At 34.9% G+C, this 22744-nt stretch overlaps 2 long non-coding RNA genes across 2 annotated transcripts; both read left to right on the top strand.

Moving 5' to 3' along the window:
• Positions 1-1326: 1326 nt before the first annotated feature.
• On the top strand, positions 1327-10414 carry LOC144366565 (uncharacterized). Its single transcript, XR_013425625.1, has 4 exons — positions 1327-1385; positions 1683-1763; positions 5369-5451; positions 10320-10414. It is a non-coding gene; the product is annotated as an uncharacterized LOC144366565 (long non-coding RNA).
• A 225-nt stretch (positions 10415-10639) lies between these two features.
• LOC144367167 (uncharacterized) lies at positions 10640-21984 on the top strand. The gene is made up of 6 exons (XR_013426467.1): positions 10640-10692; positions 12293-12391; positions 14354-14427; positions 19007-19100; positions 21892-21915; positions 21959-21984. It is a non-coding gene; the product is annotated as an uncharacterized LOC144367167 (long non-coding RNA).
• Positions 21985-22744: the final 760 nt, after the last annotated feature.

The raw sequence follows: 22744 nt of genomic DNA, 5'->3' as shown, positions 1-22744 counted from the left end.
CTGTGGGCAATTTGTAATTCCTGATTTGAGAACTATCTCTTGCTTTTTGTCATTTCCTAATTGGGTGGGTGAGATTCTCTGCTGCTCACCAGAGGTGATATTCCTCTCTTCTACCCAGTTAGTTTTCCCTGGCACAGCTGCAGCCTATTCCTTCTACAAATGAATTTAATTTTTTAAGAGCCATGATTCTGTGTTTTATCTGTTGACTGGCTCTGGGTCATGGCATTCCAGTGTTTCCCCCACAGACTGTCTTTTTATTATGCAGCCCTATAACCATTTTTCTGGATCCAATCTTTGAAAATATTCAGACAGTAAACACAGCATGATACTTTGCTAGTGTCTTAATTTCTTGGAATTCCTTTTAGTTATTCTTCAATGAAAAGTGTTGCATACTCTAACCAAATTGAGTGTACCCATTTATCTACATAAAGTATAGACACATTTTAATTCTGAATTTCTCTCTTTTTAAAATAAATTTTTGACTATATGTATTTTTCTAAGTGAGATTCATGTTTTTCAAGCTCTGTGACTCAAACAAGTCCAAGTGTGTTTTATTTCTACACAAAGTGACAGATTTGAAAATCTCTTAACACATCAATTTTAACACTAAAAAATTTCCCTTTATTGTTTTAAATGTTGAACCTGTATAATATCAAGTCCATTTCTCAAGAGAGTTTTAAATAAATTTTTCTGTTGTGTTTATAGTATTGCTGAGTATGTTTGCTAGTTAAGCACTGATTTAAATTGTTTTAGATATATGCATATCAGTGTTTGTTATCAGGGAACACAGTCTCTCTTAATTCTTCCTGGTTTTACCCCAGCAGAAGCCAGATGAAGAAAGCATCTCAGCTTCATCTGGAATGCATAAGATAGTGTCTCATTTGGAAAGTACTGTTGCACAAAATGTAATGGTCTTATCTCCAATTGCAATGACTTCATATCTATAAACATAGTTGTGACTAAAGAGTGATGATGAAATCTATATGTAACTCATTATTGCCATTATTTTTAACAGAGTGATATCGAGCAAGATAATGAGTGTACTTTTTGTCTATTTGGTGCATTCCATTTAACCAGAAAAAAAAGAATAAAAGGATATGTAAAAGGTAAGATACACATAGGATACAAAATATAATAGACAGACTATTGCCAAAAAAATATGAGCACTAGCATCAAGTAATTGTTCAAAAATATGTCTATTAAATAGCTAGCAAGGAAAAAGGAAGATAAGAAGTGGCATCTTATTAGATCTCATTCACAGCTTAAATTGGGAGTATTGCTAAATGAATACAATTGTGAGTTGCATTTAAGACATGCTTCTATCACAGGTAAATCTAAAATAAAAAAAAAACAAGAAGAAGATGTAATGAAGACCGAGAAAGACAGTAAGTACATGGAGTCAAAAAGAAAATGAGGAATAAGTTTTACCAAGGAGAGGGCGGGAAATTCAAGCCACATATGAGAAGGGTAAAGAGCAGGGTTTTCAAAATGTGGGAAGAATTTGTGAGTTTCAAATTCCAAAGATGAATGAAGGGGATAGTACATTTTTCTGAACCTTCATTACTTATTCACACTTGGAAATGAATTGAGGAGTAAACACTTGATGCCACAAAGCTAAGTTTATTTACCATAAATGATTAGGCATGTACAAAATTTAGTGACAACATTTTGCTATACCCTAGGAAAAAAACACAGGGAAGAAACAGCAAATGAAAAAGGTGAAAGAAGTACAAATAGTTGTGGAGCATTCCCGAAACCCACAGGTATCTAAAATTAATGTTGGAAAAAGATTACAGATTCTTCTAAACTTGACTTTGAAGGGACATCCTAAGGTAAAATCCAGAGCTAAATTCAAATTAACTTAGAATAATTGGAAGCTGACATATTTCACACTGGAACTCTGAAAACGTAAGGAATCATCTCTTGGGTATCATGTCCAAAATCTCATTCTGACTGAGCAAGTCTTTCCTTCTCTATGTCCATTACATTCTATAGTGATTCCTCAGGCAATATGTTTTTCAGCCAGGGAATGCATGTCCTTTTGAGAAATATGCAAGAACAGCTAAGGGTTCCTATAGTTTAGGACACAACCAGATCAATTGCAAGGATAAATATTGAGTTCATTCTATACATGTCTCTTGAGAATTGAGAGGGACTCAAAAGTCTAAGATGAAGAAATTATATTTCTATGATAAATTTATTACATTGCCAGGAAAGAAAGTGGCAAAAATCCATTCAAAGAATGTAAAATGGAAAGAAAACAAGCCTCCACTCTAGGGTTCTTTTTGAAAAGCTAAAGGGAAGGGATAATGAAGGAGGAATCATGAAATTTAGCTAGGAAATATGAGTAAATGGAGAGAATACTCTTCAGGTCTTTAAAGTTTGTTTCATTTCATATCAATATCTGATGGAGAGATGATTAGAACTAGTGGGGCCTGGAAGAATAAGGGCAACCTAAAGCTGCCAGTTTCTCTCCTCCATATGTAACAGGCCCCACAACATGTGAGGCATCCATATATATCATTCAGAAGAGCAACATTGAATCTTTGAAGAATTAAGTGTTTTAAAGAAAGCTAATATTTTCATTCATACTATTCTTATCATTAATATATTTTGTTTAAGCCATTATTTTATTGGTGCTTTGTTGGGAAACCATGTTGCTTACATGCCAAGAATCCACAGTACTGCTGAGATACCTTCTGAACTCTAGAGGACAAATGTTCTGAACTGGGACTTTTTTGAAAATACTTTATAAGCCTTGTAGATATGCCACATCAGACTCAAACTGGAACCAGAAATCTTTATGCAGTTTACTCCTCAAAAACCAACACCATTATTTTTATTTACTAATTTTTTCAAAACATAATAGTTTATTGATATCTGCAAGTTCTGCAAGATTTCAGAACAATTTTTGATGGACTAATCTGAATCCTTTGTGCTTTATCATATTTCGTTTTTTCATAAATGTTGGATCACTTTCTTCACACAACAGAGGAAAAATAAAATTGGTATTGGTAGAGCCACCTGATACAGAAAAGGAAGATATATCAGTTTCCCACATGGGTATAGATAAACACCCAGATGGTGTTAGCTGACTGTAAACACATACATCAGAAAACTCTCCATGATGAGCAAAAAATTATATCTTCCCCCGGACTTATATCACTACTTTAGACTTGTTAATTATAAGGCAAATAAGGGATGGGAAAAGTACTTATAATAAAATGGATGAATAGATTCTGATAAGATTCACTAAAGATGTGTACTGCCGCATTTTAAAAGCTTTGACATTGAATTTCTCAGGGGTCTTCTTTCCTCCTTTAAATACAGTTCATTCTGCATCTCGACATAATTGTATAATTGATCATTTCAAAAATGATCTTTCCTTTAGAAACTTAACTGCAAATATTACTGAACCTACATTCCTGGTTTTGTTTTAGTACTTTGAATCTTGTGACTTTACTCAATACACATGTAATTCATTTTACTGCTTTTATATAAAATGAATGTGTTATTTATTGGCAAACAGTTTTCCAGAAATTTTGACTGAGTTGTAAATCAAGAATATGCTTGCACATACCAATGAAGTGTTTGCTAATCATTCTATGACATATTTTATTTATTTATTTTACTAAAAAGGGTCTTTTTGCATGCTAAGCATTTGCTGTCTCACTGAACCTCTCCCACAGACTTCTCTAATTCTCTAGTGGGTTCTCTAAATCCAGGTTTCAGAAAATTGTGCACCAAGCACCTAAATGAGTTCCTTCAACACAGGAAGATATTTTTACAGAAGAAACTATATGGTACATAAAAACAACACTCACAGTTCCTACATTTTATTATACATCTCATTTGAAACCTTGTATTACAGTCAGGATCTCAAAGCACACTGAGCCACTTTCTTTCTTGTTCATTTAATTAAAATGAGTTCCATAAATCTCACTGAAAATTACATACCCTCTGTATTTTTGGAAAAATTCCATCCAATCAGGCCTGCATCAATTTTCTAGTGCACTGCTGCCTTCTTATTTTTCATCTCCATTCATGCACATGCCATTCATGGTCACATGCTTATCACATTGAGGTTGGTTTTACTATTTATGCATATAGTGCATATATGACCATAACACCTCTCTAAAACATGGATTTTCAAGCATCCTAAATTTACTAAGAATCTTTCTTAATACAAATGTTTCCTCACTGTGTATTTTGATCCCTCTCTCTGCCTGCAATGTCCTCTGGCAGTTCTCCTTGCCAATCCCTATAGTCAGTCAGGCATGTTCCATTTAAGCCCAGTGTGTATGTACAGTCTCACATACCCTCAGCATTTCCTCCCTCTGGCAGATAACCTCACTTTTTAAGTCACAATTAATCTCTATCTCTAGAAAAGACATCATCCCTGACCCCTATTTTCTCCTCTAGTTCTTGCCACAAATTCAATTACAGGTGGAAATAAATAAAACTTTTGACAGTAAATGACATAAAAGCAGTCCTCTCAAGTCCAGTAACTGATGAACTGGGTAGAAAAATGAATACTTTACAGCTCACATGTTTATTACTCAGTACAACAGTTGTAATCTGTCTGAGGTACTCCCAAGGAAAGAAAACCAGTTTATGTCAGGAATAACAGGCATAATCATGAATGTTTTGCAAGACAGAGGCAATTTTGATTGAAAAAATATATGAGAAGAAATGGAAGCTAAAAAGAAAACTAATATGGAATTCATTCTATTAAGGTGTAAATGCAATCATTTATTTGGAACACAATGAAGTACAATGGATTTTTAAAAGTTAATAATTGAGGAAGAGAGAGAGTAAACAGTGTGATGATTATAGTGTACATAGAAATTTAATTTTTTTACTGTGAAATTTTCATTCAACTTGAATGGAACAAGTTGTGAGTTATTATAGGCATTATACATGATAAATACCTAGTGTCTCCCCACGTGGTTTTCTGAGGTATTGGAGCAGTAAAATTACTCTTCAATGATGTCAGTATGCATGGGGTTCAGAGATACACATCCATAATTGCAGATACTTCAGAGGCTGAGGCAGCCTCTCAGGTTTCCAGCAAACCCAGGAATTGAAAAACACCCTGTCTCCCAGTATAAAGACTTGGGATCTGAAGTTTGTATTATAGTATTTTCCAAGAATACACATGTTTGGGGGTAAAATACATAGGCCCACACACAAACAGCAATAAAAATTTCAAACATGATGTATATTCTTCTAAAATAAAACTTCAATAAAAATATAACTGGACAAATAAAATTATATGATTATTAGTACTTTTCCTTTTTATAATTTGGATAATTTGTCTTTTGCATAAATTTTTTAAGTATTTTAAGTTTATCTGTGCATTTGTCAGCAGAGTCAAATTTGGAAAGATCATCTGATGCAGAACAGAAGAGGCTTTATGATATGGATAATACTGCACATCACCAGCAAAAGGTAGGCATATGTGTCAATTTAAATTCCTGGTCATTTCTTTTTTCTGCTTCCAGATGCCAATTGAAATGACCTACTACAATACTCTTTGAAAATCCAAACATAGTAATTAAATGTTTAAGTACAGAGAAGGTAACTGGTCATCAATATCAAAATACCTTTAGCAATCAAGGTGGATGCCAGATAAACTTTATGCAAGCAATTGCACTAATATTTTCCAATAAAGTTTGCATTTTCATGTATGTGACAGCCTTAAACGGTGAATGATAAATTGGAGAATATCATATAAGTTGAAACTAGGATCATGCATACATACAATGACTGCTGAACATATTCATGTAAAAATAGCTTCATTCCCAAAGGCTCAGTGTTTAATTTCACATTAGCTGTCACCCATGACAAGGTTAAATATTTTATTCTCCATGGATTCATGTGTCTTTACTGAGGAAGATACCAGACTCAAATGAGACACAGAACTGCCTGTTAATGGAAAATGATTCAGGATGGGTACTTTTCTGTTAATATACATGCAATTTCTATTGATTTTATGTCATTTCCCTTCAAGAAATCAATTCACTTATTTAACATATTTTTTCTTAGTATCTAGTTGTTGTTAGACCTAAGTCATTGGATGCAATTATTGAGAAATCATGAAATTTGAGAGATGTATTTTTCCTCTGTTCTCATGTTGTCTGTGTTAGTAGATGGTAGATTTCCATGCATTTGAATGGATTTCTGTTCCATAGTGTCTCCTGGGTACTTGTAGTGTGCAAGTTTCTCTTTGGGATGTTTCCTGGACAGGGTTTATAGATGAGGATCACATCTGAAAAATGAGCATGTTTAACATGTTACTTTCACTCACAAGTATCTCTGTAAGGGGAGAGTATCACAGAGCCAGCATCACCTTGCCAGGGTAGTTTCCTGCTCAGAAAGTGTAAGCCACCTGGGAAAAAAGAAAGCCTCAAATAATTAGTAAAGAAATAAGAGACAGAGCCAGAAATTAAGTTTGAAAAGGAAAGCAGAGCTCCTGAAATGTTCCTCAATCCCAGTAGAAGCTGGAACTGAACAACTAGAAAAAGGATCAAGTTGTTTATTTAAGGGAGAGTAGATCAAAGGCAGAGATAAGTTTTTAGCAGGAGAAATATTGCCTTTTGGTGTGTTAGGGTTCTTGCAGCAATGAAGTTGATTGGCATCTTGACAGGCCACACCCAACTCTGAAAGGCTGTGTAGCTGTGTGGCTCCAGCTGGTCCACTCATCTCCAGTGCAGTGCTGAACCTGACACAGCTTTGTAAGAAGTCAGTGGCTTCTAAGTCAAATTGCTTCACACCAAGTTCACATTGGCTCCTGTCAGGAGAGAATAAACTCCAATAATGATCACAGCATAAACCAAAATATGTATCCACTGTACATAAAATATATGTTTTAAATGATCTCCAGAACAGCACAAAATGATGAGATGGAGTAGGAAATAACAAGGTTAACCTGCAAAATAATTATGTCCTGCTTATAATATAATTATTGGAACATATTTCAAAAAAGTAAGTAGAGTGAAAGTGGTGAGAGTAAGCAGAGTCAGAATAGGAGAAGAGGAAAAAATGCAATAAAAATGAGAAATGAAAAGATTTAAAATGAGAATAAAAATTCTCTCTGGCTAACAAAAAAATGAATGAATGGAATAAATCAAATAAATAGAAAGAGAAAAATAAATAACATGGAAAACTCATAGAAATTATCAAACAAAAATATCAAAAACAATAATAGCAAAAGTTTTGAGATTCCCTAATAATAACACAGTAGAAAAGAAGATATTTCTTTCTGTCCAGGATTTCTAATTTTACTCACACATAACTTTGGGGGTTTCTGGGAAACAAATATTATTCAACACTTTATTTGTTCTAACTCCAAATGTCCTAACCTGTTATTTGCATGAATAAGCTGAGCTTCTCTGCTCCTTTGTCTCCTACCACATACAGAGAATGCTGAGGTAACTTAGCAATTTCAAGGAGAATCTCACCATCATTACTTGTTAATCTACTCAGAAATGTGGGGCTATCTAATGTGTAAACACTCTGGTTCATGGAGCCTAGGAACCAGTATGTAATGCAGACCACCTGATGGATTCCTGTAGTCAATGGTCTAAAGGTGGGCAAGATTCCATGTCTCTGAGGGGTTTCCTGGCAACTTATTGAAACATGGCAGTCATAGCCTTCTTGCAGAATCTTTTGGGAACTGAAGGAACATACTATTGCACCTGACAATTCCCCAGCACTGCTGGATTCTTGTGTCACTTGAATTCTCAAAAAGCAGTCTCCTTCACTATCATTATTCTAAACCACCTATTTAAAGAGGCAGTGCTCTATGAAACACTATGCAGCTAACTGTCCCACAGACACAACACATGTATTCCTGATGAGAATTTTCAGCTCATTCCTATCACTATCCTGAGAACATATAAGAGGGTGAACCTCCACCATTCTGTGTGGAGAGTTGGCTATGCATCTGGGAAGTTCAAACATGCAATGGTTTCAGATCTTGCCCACAGAGTTACTACAATGGAACACTTCTCAAAGATGTCTTCCCTCAGGATTTTATTGTAATTCCCTGGATGGTGTCTACAATATCAGTATGGTGATCATATGGACAAAAACTTAAAGTGCCTCTCAATTGAGTGGCTTGACTATACATGGTGTGTATGCACATGTATGCAGTTTTACAGGAGAGCAATTTTTACCAGGCATAACCTTGGCACTTGCTGTCACAGAAAATCAAACAACATGTTTCAGTGAAAGTTTCAGAAACTTTTAATCTTCAGGTGGACCACAGAACTAAAATGTAGCAGCCCAGAGCTATCAACAGATCTATGTCTCATTTTCAGTATATACCACTCTAATACTTGTTGTGAGTACCTCCATTAACTACTCTCTGTTTCAGAGGGCCATATTATTAAAAAATAGTGATGAAATTTTTTTCTGAAATCTGGGAAAAATGTATGGATAATGTGCATTAGGTGATGAGGCTCTTGAATATTGCCTAGAATATTTAGCAGTATTTTGAATACTGGTTGATTCACCTTAAAAAATTCAACTCCCTCCTTTGCTTAGAATGTTGTATTTGAACTGAGAGGAATCTACATTAGTTTCCTATTTATACTAAACTATTTTTCTTTATATACTTAAGGAGATTTTGCTGTTGTGCCTTTTGTATATTAGAATATTTTAGGGCGCTGAATTCACATAAAGGATTGGGATTCATTTTGACATAGTGGGGTACCATGAATAAGTATATTACTACTTATTTATTGCTACTTATTCAGTGCTAAGTGTCTTTTTTGTTTTTTTTAATGCATTTTACTGTTGGGGGGTATCAGAGTTAGTTCCAGAACTTTACAATCTTGACTTGCAGTGCTAAAACAGCAACATTCATAAATCACATGTGCATGCTGGTTTTGGTACACTGGGGTTCTGATCGAGGAATAGAAAAGTTGGGTCAAATGGCAGTCATATTCTTAGAATCCTGAGGAATCTCCAAAATGCTTTCTAGTGTAAATGTGATATATCTGTGAACAATTTGTAATTCCTGATTTGAGAACTTCCTATTTTTTGCTTTTTGCCATTGCCTAATTGGGTTTGTGAGACTCCTCAATCCTCTAGAAGGGGAAGTCATTGCTTGCACATCACTAGTTTTCCCTGGCACTGTTGCCATCTATTTCTTCTATGAATGCATGTCTTGTTTAAAAAGTCATGATTACTGTGTTGCCCACAGAGGTACTACAATGGAACACTTCTCAAAGGTGTTTACCCTCAGGATTTTATTGTAATTTCCAGGATGGTGTCTACAATATCAGTGTAGTGATAATATGGACAAGAACTTGAAATGCCTGTCAGCTGAGTGACGTGACCCTACATGGTGTGTAGGCACATGTATGTTCATCTGGTCACTGATTCCTGTTGAGGGTCCCTAGTATTTCCACACAGGCTGTCCTATTCATTGTGCAAATTCATCAGTTTTTCTGATTCCAAACTTTGAAAGTAGTCAGTCAAGAAACTCAGTGTGATGCTGTTCTACTGCCTTACGATTTTGAAATTCCTATTAGTTTCTTTTTTGATGAAAAGTATTGCATACTCTAACCAAATTGAGTGTGCTTCTTTGTTCACATAAAATGTGCACTATACTTTATACACAACCAGAGATATGAAAAAATGTGTTCTTTATGTGTAATATGAATTATAATCATTCTGTGATATGTAACAAAATAGAATACAAAATAGACACATTCTCTTATTGATGCTCTCTTCTTTTAAAATGAAATTTTGACTATCTAAATATTTTGCTTAATGAGGCAAATATTTGGAAGTCTCTGGAGACTCAACTGAAACAAGTCCAAGAGTATTTTCTTCCTACTGGAGGTGACCCATTGGAAGGGTCTTATCATAACAAATATCATATAAATGAATAAAACAATTGGCCCTTCATTGTTGGAAATAGTGAATCTGTTAAACATGAAATCTAATTCACAAAAGCATTTTAAATAAATTTTCTACTCTATTTTTAGATTTGAGTAAGAATGCAGAGCTTACTAATTAAACACTGATGTTAGTTGTTTGGGATATATGCATATCAGTGAGTTTGTTGTAAGAGAACACATTTTCTCTTTCATTCTTCCTGATGTTCCCCATCAGTAGCCAGATGAAGAGAGGAGCTCAGCTTTATCAGGACAGCATGTGAAAATGTGTCTCATATGAAAATATTGTTGCAGAAAATATAATGGTGTAATCTGCAATTGCAATGTCTTCCTACTATAAATATAATGATGGTCAGATAGGGATGCAGAAAGCTATATGAAACTTATTATTGTCATTATTTTCACCAGAGTGATTCTGAGAAACATCGAGAGGTGTGTGCTGCTTGTGTATCCAGTAAATTTGAACCAAGCATAAAGAAAATAAATGAACATGGACAAGGTAAGAACCATATAGAATACAAAATACATTGGAAAGGGCATGGCCAAAAAATATGAGCACTGGCATACAGTACTTATTCAAGGAATATGTCTATTAAAATAAATAGTAGGGTTAAATAAACATAAGAAATGGTGTATTTCATTGCTTTTCAGCCACAAGTTGAATTGAATGTATTGCTAAAAGAATTGAATTGTGAGTTGCATTTGATACATGCTTCTCTCACAGGTAAATCTGAAATAAGAAAAACCACAGAAGAAGGAGGAGTGAAGACTGAGAAAGGCAGTAAGCACACATAGTAAAAACAATAGAAAGAATAAATGGTAGTCAGGAGAGGGTAGGAAATTTCAACAACACTTGAAAAGGGAAAAGAACAGGGTTTTCAAAATGTGGGAAGAATTTGTATGTTGCCATTCTCAAAGTTGAGTGAAGGGGAAAGTAAAACTTCCCCACCCTTTTTGACTTATTCACAGTTGGGAATAAATTGAGGAGTGAAGACCTGTTGCCACAGAGCTAAGTTCAGTTACCCCAAATGATTTAATGACATACAAGATGTTAATACAGCCTAGGGCAAAATGATAGTGCAGAAACACCAAATGTAAAAGTAGAAAGAAGTATGAATGGTAAGTAAGCATGACAAAAATCCACAGATATCTAAAGTTAATCTAAAATTAGTAATGAAAAATGATCAATGAAGGTATTATACATCCTTATGAATTTTAATTTGTGGGGAAGTTTTAGGGAGGAATCCACAGATACATTGAAATTAACTTAGACAAATTTGAAGATGACAAATTTCACACTGGAACTCTGCAACTATGAGGAATCATCCTTTGGGCACCATCTTCAAACTCTTGCCTCTACTTGTCCGTTAGAATCTAAGGTGATTCCAATGATTATAGTGTATAGACAACATGATTTGCATCTGTGCATTGTGTCTCCTTTTGGGAAATATGCAAGAACTGCTATTGATTCCTACAGTTTGAGGACACAACCAGATCAAGTGCAATCATAAATCTTGCTTTCATTCTGAGCATGTCTCTTGAGATGTGAAAAGGACATAGGACTAAGATGAAGAAATGATATTTCTAAGATAAATATGTTACTTTGGCAGGCAACAAATAGTGGCAAAGATCAATATAAAGGGTGTAAAATGGAAAAAGAGAAGCTCCCACTTTATGGATATTTTTGGAAAAACTACAGGGAAGGGAAAGTGAGGGAGGAAATAGCATTTAGGTAGAAAATGCAAGTAAATGGAGACAATTCTAGTCAGATCTCTTCAGTTTGTCGGTTTTTAAGTCAGAATCTGGTTCTAAGATGCTAAGAACCAGTAGCAGCTGGAACAATCAGGGTAATCTACAGCTACCAATTTCTCCCCTTCTTATTTAGTAGGCACCACATTGAGGTATTCGTATGTGCCATTCAGATTAGCAACATTGCATTTTTGAAGGATTCATTACTTTAAAGAAGTCTAATATTTTCATTTATACATTTCTTATTAACAGCCTTAATATGTTGCTTTCATCATTCTTTTACTGATTTTTGTGAGAAACCATGTCCCTGGACATGCCAGGAATTCACCATATTACTGAGATAAATTCTGAGCTCTAGAAAGCAGATAGATTTTGGGATGATCTGAGACTTGTGTGCAATTCCTTAAAAAGCTGTCTATATATGCCACACCAGACTCAAATTTTAACCAGAAACTTTTATTCAGTTTACTCCTCAAACACTAACACTATTACTCTTAGTGTATTTACCAATTTATTTAAAACACAATGGTTCATTGGTATCTGATAACTCTTCAAGTTTTCAGAAAAATTTTTCTTTGGGATGGCCTTGTCTGAAACCTTTGTGCCTTATCATACATCTTTTTTTCCCATAGATTTTATATCACTTTCTTCATACAAGAGAGAAAATATAAAACTGATGGTGGTTAAACGAGTGGATAAAGGAAAAGATGACACACCATTTTACTACATGGGTATGAACAAACATTGATATGGTGTTAGCTGATGCTCTCAGCACCTATACCTGAGCTAATTTGCTCAGAAAACTCTCCATGATGAGCAAACAATTATATTTTCCCTGGGAATTTCATAACAATTTTGGAATTATTAATTATAAGGCAAATAAGGATTAAGAAATGTAATAAAATGTATTAAATGATTCTGATAAGATTCACTAAAGATTTGTACTGCCACATTTTGACATTGAATTTCTCAGGCTTCTTCTTTCCTCCTCTGACTACAGTTCATTCTGCATCTTGACACTGGTATATATACCTATGTCTTTCTATAATTGGTCATTCCAAAAATGATTTTTCCTTTAGAAACTCAACTATGTAAATATTACTGAACCCATATTCCTGATTTTGTTCTAGTACTTTGAGTTTTGTGGCTTCACTCAACACACATATTTAATTCATTTTTGCTGCTTTTATTGACCCTTCTTTGCACATAGATGTCCATTTGTTGGAGTACAGTTTTCCAGAAATTTTGACTGAGTTGTAAATCAAATATATACTTGCATATACCAAAGAAACATTTGCTCATATTGCTTTGACATGGTTTGTTTGTTCCTATTCTTCTCAATGCTGGGCACTGAACAGGATCCTTTTACATGCTAAGCAGTGATCTCCCACTGAACCTCTCCCATAGAACTCTCTCATTTTCTGGTGTGTTTCATATATCCAAGATTCAGAAAATTGCCCACCTTCTTCCTAAAGGAATTTCCTAAACATAGGAAGATATTACCATAAGAAAAACTACTTGGTAAAGAAAAGCAACATTCACATTAGCTGTAGTTTACTGCACTTCTTATTTCTTTACTGCACAGTCTCTATCTTGTTCCCTCTATCTGCCTGTACTGTCCTCTTGCTCTTCTCTCACCAATCCCTAAATCATCAAAAAATATGTTCCTATTTAAACCCTGTCTCTATGTACAGCCTTTCAGCTCTGAGTATTTCTAGCCTCTGGTGGGTAATCTCACTTCTGAAGTCTCCACTATCTCCATCTCTAAAATATAAATCATCACTAGCACCTGTTTTCTAAGGCTCTTATCACAAACTCAACTGTGGTGGAAATTAATACAAATGTTTACTGCAACATAATATAAAAGTAGTCCACTCAAGTCCAGGAATTGAGGAAGTAGACAGGAAAATGAATACTTTACATGTCACATGTTTATTATCCAGTTTGGAAGCTATAAAATGTCTGTTGTAGCCCCAGCAAAAGAAAAAAGATTTTACATCAGGAATAACATAGATGCTTCACAAGACAGACTGATTCCTAATAGTAAAAAAGAAAAGAAACAAAACAAATTTTTAAAAACTATGAAATTTGTTGATAAAGATGTAAGTGTGATCACTTTTGGAAGATATCACAAATGATGTACAATGGACATTTTTAAGTATAATATGTAAAAGTAGAGATAGTAAAAATTCTGATGCCTCCTATTTCCATAGAAATATAAAATTTTCTCTGTGAAATTCACTTTCATCTAAAGTAGATCAAGCTGTGAGTTATTTTAGCATTGTACATAGTGACACAGTGTATCACCCCTAATTGATGTCAATATGTACTGGCTTCAGAGGGACATGTCCATAATTGCAGGTACTTAAAAGGCTGAGGACAGATCCCTGTCAGGTTTCAAGCCAACTTTGGTATTTACAGATGCCCTGTCTCCAAATATTAATCAGGGAATTTGGTATAAACACAATAGTTCTTGCCAAGGACATACATGTTTCTGGATAAAATACCTAGGCCTACATGCAAACAAAATAAAAATTTCAAACATGAGATATATTCACCTAAAATTAAGCTTGATTGAAATTATACTTGAGGAAAATAAAATGATAGGATCATTACTACTGTTCCTTTTTACTTGGATTAATTGCCATTCACATTATTTTTAAAGTAGTTTAATACATTTGTGCATTTTTCAGCAGAGTCCCATTTGGGAAAGTCATCACATGAAGAGCAAAGGGGACTTAAATGTGCTGGGCACAGCAAACAACAGGTATGTACATGTGTCAAATTCCAAATTACTTCTATTTTTCTCATTCTCAGTAGATCAATTAGGCCAAGTGAATTGAACTCATAGAACACTCTTTGGGGATCCAAACATCACAATTTAATATTTAAGTGTAAAGATGTTAACAGATCATTAATATAAAAATAGCTTTAGAAATCAAGGTGATTACAGGTAAGCTTTATGTTAGCATTGTTCCTATATTTTTGAAGAATGTTGGTGTTTGCATCTGGGTGCCATCCATAAGTGGAGAGTGATAACTTGGAGACTTAGAAATAACCAGTTGAAACTAAGAACACGTTAAAGGCAATGACTCACTGAATCCATTCATGGAAAAAACAGCTTCATTCCCAAAGGCTTAACATTTAATTTCACATTCCCTGTCATCTGGGCCAAGGTTTGCAAGTGTCTCCATTGAGGAAGGGAACAGGCTCCAATAAGAAACAAAACTCTCTCCTTATGGAATGAGAACACCTCAGGATGGGTATTTTTCTGATAATGTACAAACAATACCTGTTTCCTATCCATTGTCTGCAAGAAATCAATAAAATTATGAAAATGTTTACTTTACCTCTTTATGTGAGGTTATACCAAAGATTTTGGATGCTATTTTTGGGAAATTATGAAATTCTGAAGGGTTGTTTGCCTCCTGTTCTCATATGATCTGTGTTACTATGTAAAGGACTTACATGCATTTGCATGGGTTCTCATCCACTATTACACGTGGGTCCTTGTAGTGTTCAAGATTCTCTTTGGGATGTGTCCTGAGCAGGGCTTATATCTGAGTATCAGTTTCTAAAACCAGCATTTTTCACATAGCAGTTTCACTCACAGGTATTTCTGTGAGAGTAGACAATAAACTCCCAACAATGATCACAGTTTATTGAAAAACACTTACACCTGTAAATAAAATGTATTTTTAAAATCATCTCTAGAACACCACAAAAAGAAGAGATGAAGTAGGAAATAACAATATTTACCTGGCAAATCAAAAGAGGCCTTGGTTATAATTTTTAGGTCTTCTGTTAAAAATGAAGGAAAGTTAAAGAAGTGAGTATAACAGAGACCAAAGTTCTGGAGATGAGGGGGAAATGAACTAAAGTTGAAAAGAAAAATTTTAAATGAGAACTAAATTGGCCACTTCATAGTGAATTCACAGCACCCCCAAACACACACACACACACACACACACACACACACACACACACACAGAGAGAGAGAGAGAGAGAGAGAGAGAGTAATGGAATGAAATTTTAAGAAAAAAAATAAGATTGGAGGTGAAAAACAAAATAATGCAAAAACTCTATACCAATAGGAGACAAAAACATATCAAGAACAACAATAGCAAAAGCTTCAGATTTCCCTTATACTAACATTATAGAAGATAGTTTGTCCAGGATTTCTAATTTTAGAAACCTATTTTGGGAGGTTTCTGGGAAACAAAAATAATCCAGCTCTGTATTTGCTCTAGCCCTAAAAGGCCTAACCTGCTATTGGCATGAATAAGCTGAGCTCATAGGCTCATTGGTTCCCCCACCCCACCCAGAGAAATGAGGGAACTCTACAATTTGAAGAAAATCCTCACCCTTAGTACTTGTTCATATACACAGGGCTGTGGGCCCATCTAACATGAAAACTGACAAACACTCTGGCCCTTGAACCCTGGGAACTACTGAGTAATGCAGACTCCAAGGATGGGCTCCTATAGTCAGGGATGTAGAGTTGGGCAAGAGTCCATATCTCTAAGGGGTTTTCTTACAACCTATTGGAGCAGAGCAGGCATGATCTGCTTGCAGAATCTGTGATTTCTTCTGGGAACTGAAGGCAAACACCATTATACCTTATAATGCCCCAGCACTGCTGGATTCTTCTGTCACTTGAATTTTCAAAAAGCACTTCTCCTTCACTGTCATTATTCTAAATAACCATTTCAAGAGATAGTGTTCTGTGGACCTCTACTCAAAATAACTATCCAACAGGCACAACACATGTATTCCTGATGAGAATTTCCATCCCATTCTAATTATCACTATCCTGACACCATTTGATCAGGGTAAACTTCCACCATTCTGTAAGGAGAGTTGATTCTGTGTTTTGAAGTTGTAAGACCTGCAGTGGTTTCTGATCCAGCACACAGAGTTACTACAATGGGACTCTTCTCCAAGGTGTGTGCCCTGAGGATTTTATTGTAATCCCCAGGAGACTTTCTATAAGCACCAGTGTGTTGGAAATATGAACAAATCTCCAAATGCCTCTCAGCTGAGATTGTTTACCATCCCTGGTATGGCTGCTGATTTGTGATTTTAGATTGCAGCCTGCTTAGAGCTTCAAACAACACATTTCAACGAAAGTACCATGACTTTTTAATCTTTGTCAGACCACAGGTCCAAGCTGCAGCTACCCAGAGCTCTCAGCAGATCTGGTCTCAGATTATTTTTAAAACCCATATTAATTCTTCTTTTGGGTGCCTCCTAACTATTGTTTTGTGCCATGGTTTCATCTGATAGAAGTTGAAATAGGAACATATGTTTTTTCAGTTATCCCAGGAAAAAAGCCTCTGTGAGGTAACCAGAGTGAAAAAGATCCTGCACTCACAGTCTAATTCTGCCTAGGATTTTGGGCAGTATTTTTAACATTGTTTGAAAACCATGCAAAAATCCAAGTCTCTCCTTTGCTGAAAATGTTGTATTTGAGTTGAAAGGAATCTATATTAGCTTCCTATTATCTCTCTAAAATAAGATCTTTTTTTATACAATTAAGAAGATCTTGCTGCTATAACTTTTATATGTTTGAAAGATTTAAGGCAGTATTTTAATACACTATATGAGGAATCATTTTGCCATAATGGTTTATCAAGAATAACCAAATTGCTAAAAATCAGTGCTGAAGAGTCTGGGGTTATGGCTCAGCAGTAGAGCACTCACCACGCATGTGCAAGGCCCTGGGTTCAATCCTCAGCACCACATAAAAATAAATAAAAGTTATTGTGTACAACTACAAAAATAAATATTAAGAAAAATCAGTGCTGAATATTCCATGTGTTTTCTTTAATTCATTCTTTGTTGGTGGTTATCAATTAGTTCTATAACTATAAATGTGACTTGCAGTGCTAAAATTCAAGTTCATATATCATGTGTGCATTCTGATTCATACACTGGCATTAATTGGAAGGAGTTGGAAAGCTGGATCATATTCCTAGAATCTAAACAAATCTTCATAATGCTTTCCAGTGTAAAGGTCTTAATTTTCAGTCTGGCAGTCTAGGATTGGACTTTCCTGCACATCCCGAACTGCACTTATTATTTGAATATTTGAAAAATGTCATTCTGACTGGGGGCATCTGAAATGCCAATGCAGTTTTGAATGGTATTTCCTTGAATTCTAGTGGGCATTTTGTAATTCCTGATTTAAGAACTGTGTATCTCTTGCTTTTTTCCATTTTTTAATTGGGATAGTGACATACTCCTCAGCCTTCGAGAGGAGAGATTCACTACTTGTGCTCTGCTACTTTTTCCTGCAGTGTATTTCTTCAATTAATGCATTTCTTTTTTTAAAAAAGCCATGGATTCTGTATTTCATCTCATCACTGGTTCTCTGTCATGGCTTTCCAGCATTTCCACAGAGCCTGACTTATTCATTATGCAGCCATGCACCAGTTTTTCTGGCTCCATCCACCAGTTCTTCTGGCTCAAATCTCTGAAAATACTCAGTCATTAAATAGTGCCTTCCTTCTATGGAATTCCAAGACTTTCTTCAATGAAGATGTTTGCATACTCTACTCAAATGCAGTGTTTTCCTTTGTCCACATTAATTGTAGACACATTTTTGTTCCAAATTTCTCTTCCTTGAAAATAAAATTTTCATGAAATAAATGCTTTACTGACACATATTAATTTTTGGAAGATTCTATGACTCAAATTAAACAATTCCAAGCATATTTTCTTTCTACTTGACGTGACACATTTGTAAGTCTCTATCACATCAAATGTCATATTTTGACATTCAGTATTTAACCCTCCCAGGCTGCAGTTGTGGCTTAGTGATAAGAGTGTTTGCCTTGCATGTGTGAAACCCAGGATTTGATTAAGCATCACATAAAAATAAATCAATCAAATAAATGAATCATGTCCAACCACAAGAAAATTTTTTAAAAAAAATAAATTTAACCCTCCTATGTCTAAAATTTCAAATCTATATAACATCAAGTTCCAGCCTCAAAAGAGTTTTGATTATTTTCTACTGTGTTCTTAGTTTTGTTGGGGGAATGCACACATTGCTAGTTAAGCACTGATGTGAGATGCTTTGAATATATGTGTATCAGTGACTGTTGTCAGAGAACACATTTCCTCTTTCATTTTTCCTGGTTTTATCCCATGGGTAGCTAGATGGAGAGAAGAGCTCAGCTTCATTTGGGCTACATAAGATCATGACTCATAAGGAAATATAGTTTCACTAAATGTAATGATCTAATCTCCAATTCAAAGACTGCACAATTGTAAATATGGGGATGTGCAAAGAGTGATGATAATATCTATATGTAACTCATTTTTGTCATTATTATTACCAGAATGATTCTGAGCAACATCAGGAGATGTGTGCTGCTTCTGAATCTGTTGAGATCTATATAAGCACAAAAGAGGGAATAAGTAAACTTGGAAAAGGTAAGAACCACATAGAATACTAAATACATTGGAAAGAATATGTCCAAGAAATATGAGCACTGGTATATACTAATTGTGCAAGACATGTGCATATTAAATAAATAGTAATGTTTAAGAAAAAATTGTAAAAAGTGGAGTCTCTCTGTAGGTTTCAGCCACAGGTTAAATTGGATGTATAGATAAAGGTACTGAACTGTGAGTTGCATTTGAGACATGCTTTTATCACAGGTAAATTTAAATAAGGAAAAGGCCTAAAAAAGAGGAAATGAAGACTGATGAAGGTAGTGAGTACACATCGTCAAAACAAATAAAAGTAAAAAAGAACCAGTGGTACTCAGGAGAGGGTAGGAAATCCCAACAATATGTGAGAAGAAAAAAGAATAGGGTTTTCAAAATGTGGGAAGAATTTGGGTGTTTCCAGTTCCAAAGTTGAATGATGGAGAGGATTTAACTTTTCCACCCTTCCTGACTTACTCACAGTTGGGAATGAATTGAGCACTGAAGACCTGCTCCCACAGAGCTAAGTTCACTTTTCTTAAATGATTAGGCAGGTGTATAATTTAATGACATGCAACATGTTGCTACTCACTAGGGCAAAATTTTAGGGCAGGAACAGCAAATGGTTTAGTTGAAAGGATTTGGAATTATTACTGGGCATTTTCCAAATCCACAGGTATCTAAAATTAACTTTGGAAAGCTTAAAGATTCTTCTAAACTTTATTTTGAGGGAAGAATCCAGAGCTACATTCAAATTAACCTAGAGGAATTAAAAGCTGACAAATTTCACACTGACACTCTGCAACTTTTAGGAAACATCTCTTAGTGACCATGTTCAAAAACTTGTTCTGACTCAGTAGGTTGTAGCTTCTATATGTTCATTATAGTCTAAGGTGATTCAAATGATCCTGATCTGTAGAAAAAATGATTTGGAGCTGTGCATTGGATATTTTTTGGGAACTATGCAAGAAACACTATCAGTTCCTACATTTAAAGACACAACCAGATCAAGTGCAAGCACAAATCTTGCTTTTCATTCAGAGCATGTCTCTTGATATGTAGGAGGGACCCAAAGACTAAGGTGAAGAGAAGATATTTCTTAGATAAATCTGTCACATTGACAGGATGCAAGGTGTGGCAAAGAGCCACACATAAAATGTAAAATGTAAGGAGACAAGCTCCCACTTCCATGGGTTCCTTTGGGAAAGCTAAAGGGATGAGAATGTGAGGAAGGTAAAATAGAATTTAGCAAGGAATTATGAGGAGCAGGAGAGAATTCTCGTCAGTTTGTCTGTTTCAACTCAAAATCTCAAGCAGTCATGATAGGAATCAGTTACAACTGGAAGAATCTGAGTAACCTGCAGCTACCCATTTCCCCCTCCATCTACATCCAGAGGCATCACAGTGTGTGAGGCATTCATATGTCTCATTCAGATGAGCCGTGTTGTATTTTTGAAGCATCCATTGCTTTAAAGGATGCTAATATTTCCATATTTACTATTCTCATTATCATCCTTAATATTGTTGATTTCATTATTTTATTGGTGCTTTGTGAGAAACCATGTCCCTGGACATTCCAGGAATGCACCATATGGCTGAGATAAATTCTGAATTCTAGAAAGCAAATGTTGTGATCATGTGGAACTTGCATGCAATTACTTAAAAAGCTGTCAAGATAAACCACACGAGACTCATTTTACAACCAGAAAACTTTTATGAAGTTTTCTCCTCCAACACCAAAACAATACTCTTCTTGTATCAACAAATTTCTTTGAAACACACCAGTCTATTGATATCTGATAATTCTGAAAACTTTCAGAACACTTTCCTTTTTGGAAAAGTGACTAGTATTGCCTAGTCCAAACACTTTAGCTTTACTGTATATTTTTTTTCAATGGATGAGAAATCACTGTCTTCCCAGGATAGGGCAAAAAGAAAGTAATTATTGATTAAACAAGGGATTCTGGGAAAAGAAGGTACACCAGTTTTTCACATAAGTGAGCAATATGTGTATTACCTTTTATTCTAAACACACATATCTGGGCTAATTAGCTCAGAGAACTCACTCTGATGTGCACATAAGTATATCTTCTCCTGAAAACTCATTGAAACATTGGATTTGCTTATTATGAGCCAAATGAGGGACAGGAAGTATGCTTACAATAAAATGGATAAAATGATTCTGATAGGGTTCACTCAAGATATGTGCTGCACATTTTAAACTCAGTTTCCTTATTACACTTCTCAGGGTCCTTTTTTTCCTCTTTTGAAAACAGATCACTGTGCTCTTCAACATTCTGCATCTCTAGCATTCTATTAAAGACCATTGCAAAAGTGATTTTACCACTGGAAAATTAACTGCAAGTTTTCTGAAACCTATATTCCTGATTCTGATTCAGTACATTTGAGTCTTCTGTCATTGCTCAACAAAAAGCCCCCAAATGAAAGAGGATTCCTAAAACTAAAGTAGTCTTCACCAATGCTAACTACCAGGACTAGGGTCCATATTCAATTAGTGTGTAATGAGGGTAGTTTTGTTATATTCAGATTTTTGGAAAGTAATTAATTTTAATTATGTATATATATGACAGCAGAATGCATTTTGATGCATTCTACACAATTGCAGTACAACTTCACATTTCTATGGTTGTACACAGTGTAGTGTCACCATATGTATACAGTACCTAGGGTAATAATGTCCCTCTATTCCACCATCTTTCCTGCCCCCACATACCCTCCGCCCTCCTCTTTGCATATTCAGATTTATTTCAGCATCATCTCAATCTCTTTTCAGTTTGTCGGGATTTATATGATTCCTGCAAGGTAAAATTCATCTTCTATGTTTATTTTACATTATTAAGTGCATGCTGGATGGGATCAAATCTAAAATGTATATTATATCTTTTCTCCAAAAACATCAAGCCTATGAACAAAATTGAAGAAAAAAGGGTAAAATTGACGATGCAAACATGGAACTTCAATATAGGTAACTTTTGTGATAAACTTTTCTAGAAAGCATATAATAAAACCTTTGAAAGGATAACAAACTATTCACACATTTTATATATATACTCCACAATGGTTGTGATTATTGCCACAACATGTGGATGTTGATGCTTGATCCATTTTTCAAAATATTTTTGTAAATTCATGAGGAAAATATATTAAAAAGTGCTTATATCATACTTATCTCTAAAATTATATTTCCCAAACTGCAGTCATTACAGTGGTTAGTTGAAATATGAGGCTGATTTTCTTTCTTCCCTAAATTTAAAAGGAGATTAAAGGGTAAGAGCTAGAAATGAGATGCCTGAGAGAATGAAGATATGGCTTATGCTTGAATCTAGGAGGTCAGTTTCAGCCTGTGACATAGGAGAAACCCATTGAAAAGAGAATGTCAACTCTACTATGACAACTTGTGAATGGACTAATTCCAAGACCTTGTACTTTGTTTCATGCTTTACTTTTGTTTGTGCCCTTCACCATTAATGTGATCAGTCTATAACAAGAAAGGATGCAATGTATAATGATATGTAATTTATTTTACTCCTTTCCTATAAAATGAATCTATTATTACTGGAGAAACTTCTTTTCAGGAATTTGGACTAAGTGACCTAAATCAAAAATAAACTTACACATAGCAATAA

Source organism: Ictidomys tridecemlineatus, chromosome 1 (assembly GCF_052094955.1).
Source record: "Ictidomys tridecemlineatus isolate mIctTri1 chromosome 1, mIctTri1.hap1, whole genome shotgun sequence".
NCBI classification, from domain to species: domain Eukaryota; kingdom Metazoa; phylum Chordata; class Mammalia; order Rodentia; family Sciuridae; genus Ictidomys; species Ictidomys tridecemlineatus.
The sequence above is the reverse complement of the archived record's forward strand: the minus strand, read 5'-3'. Positions and strand labels throughout refer to the sequence as shown.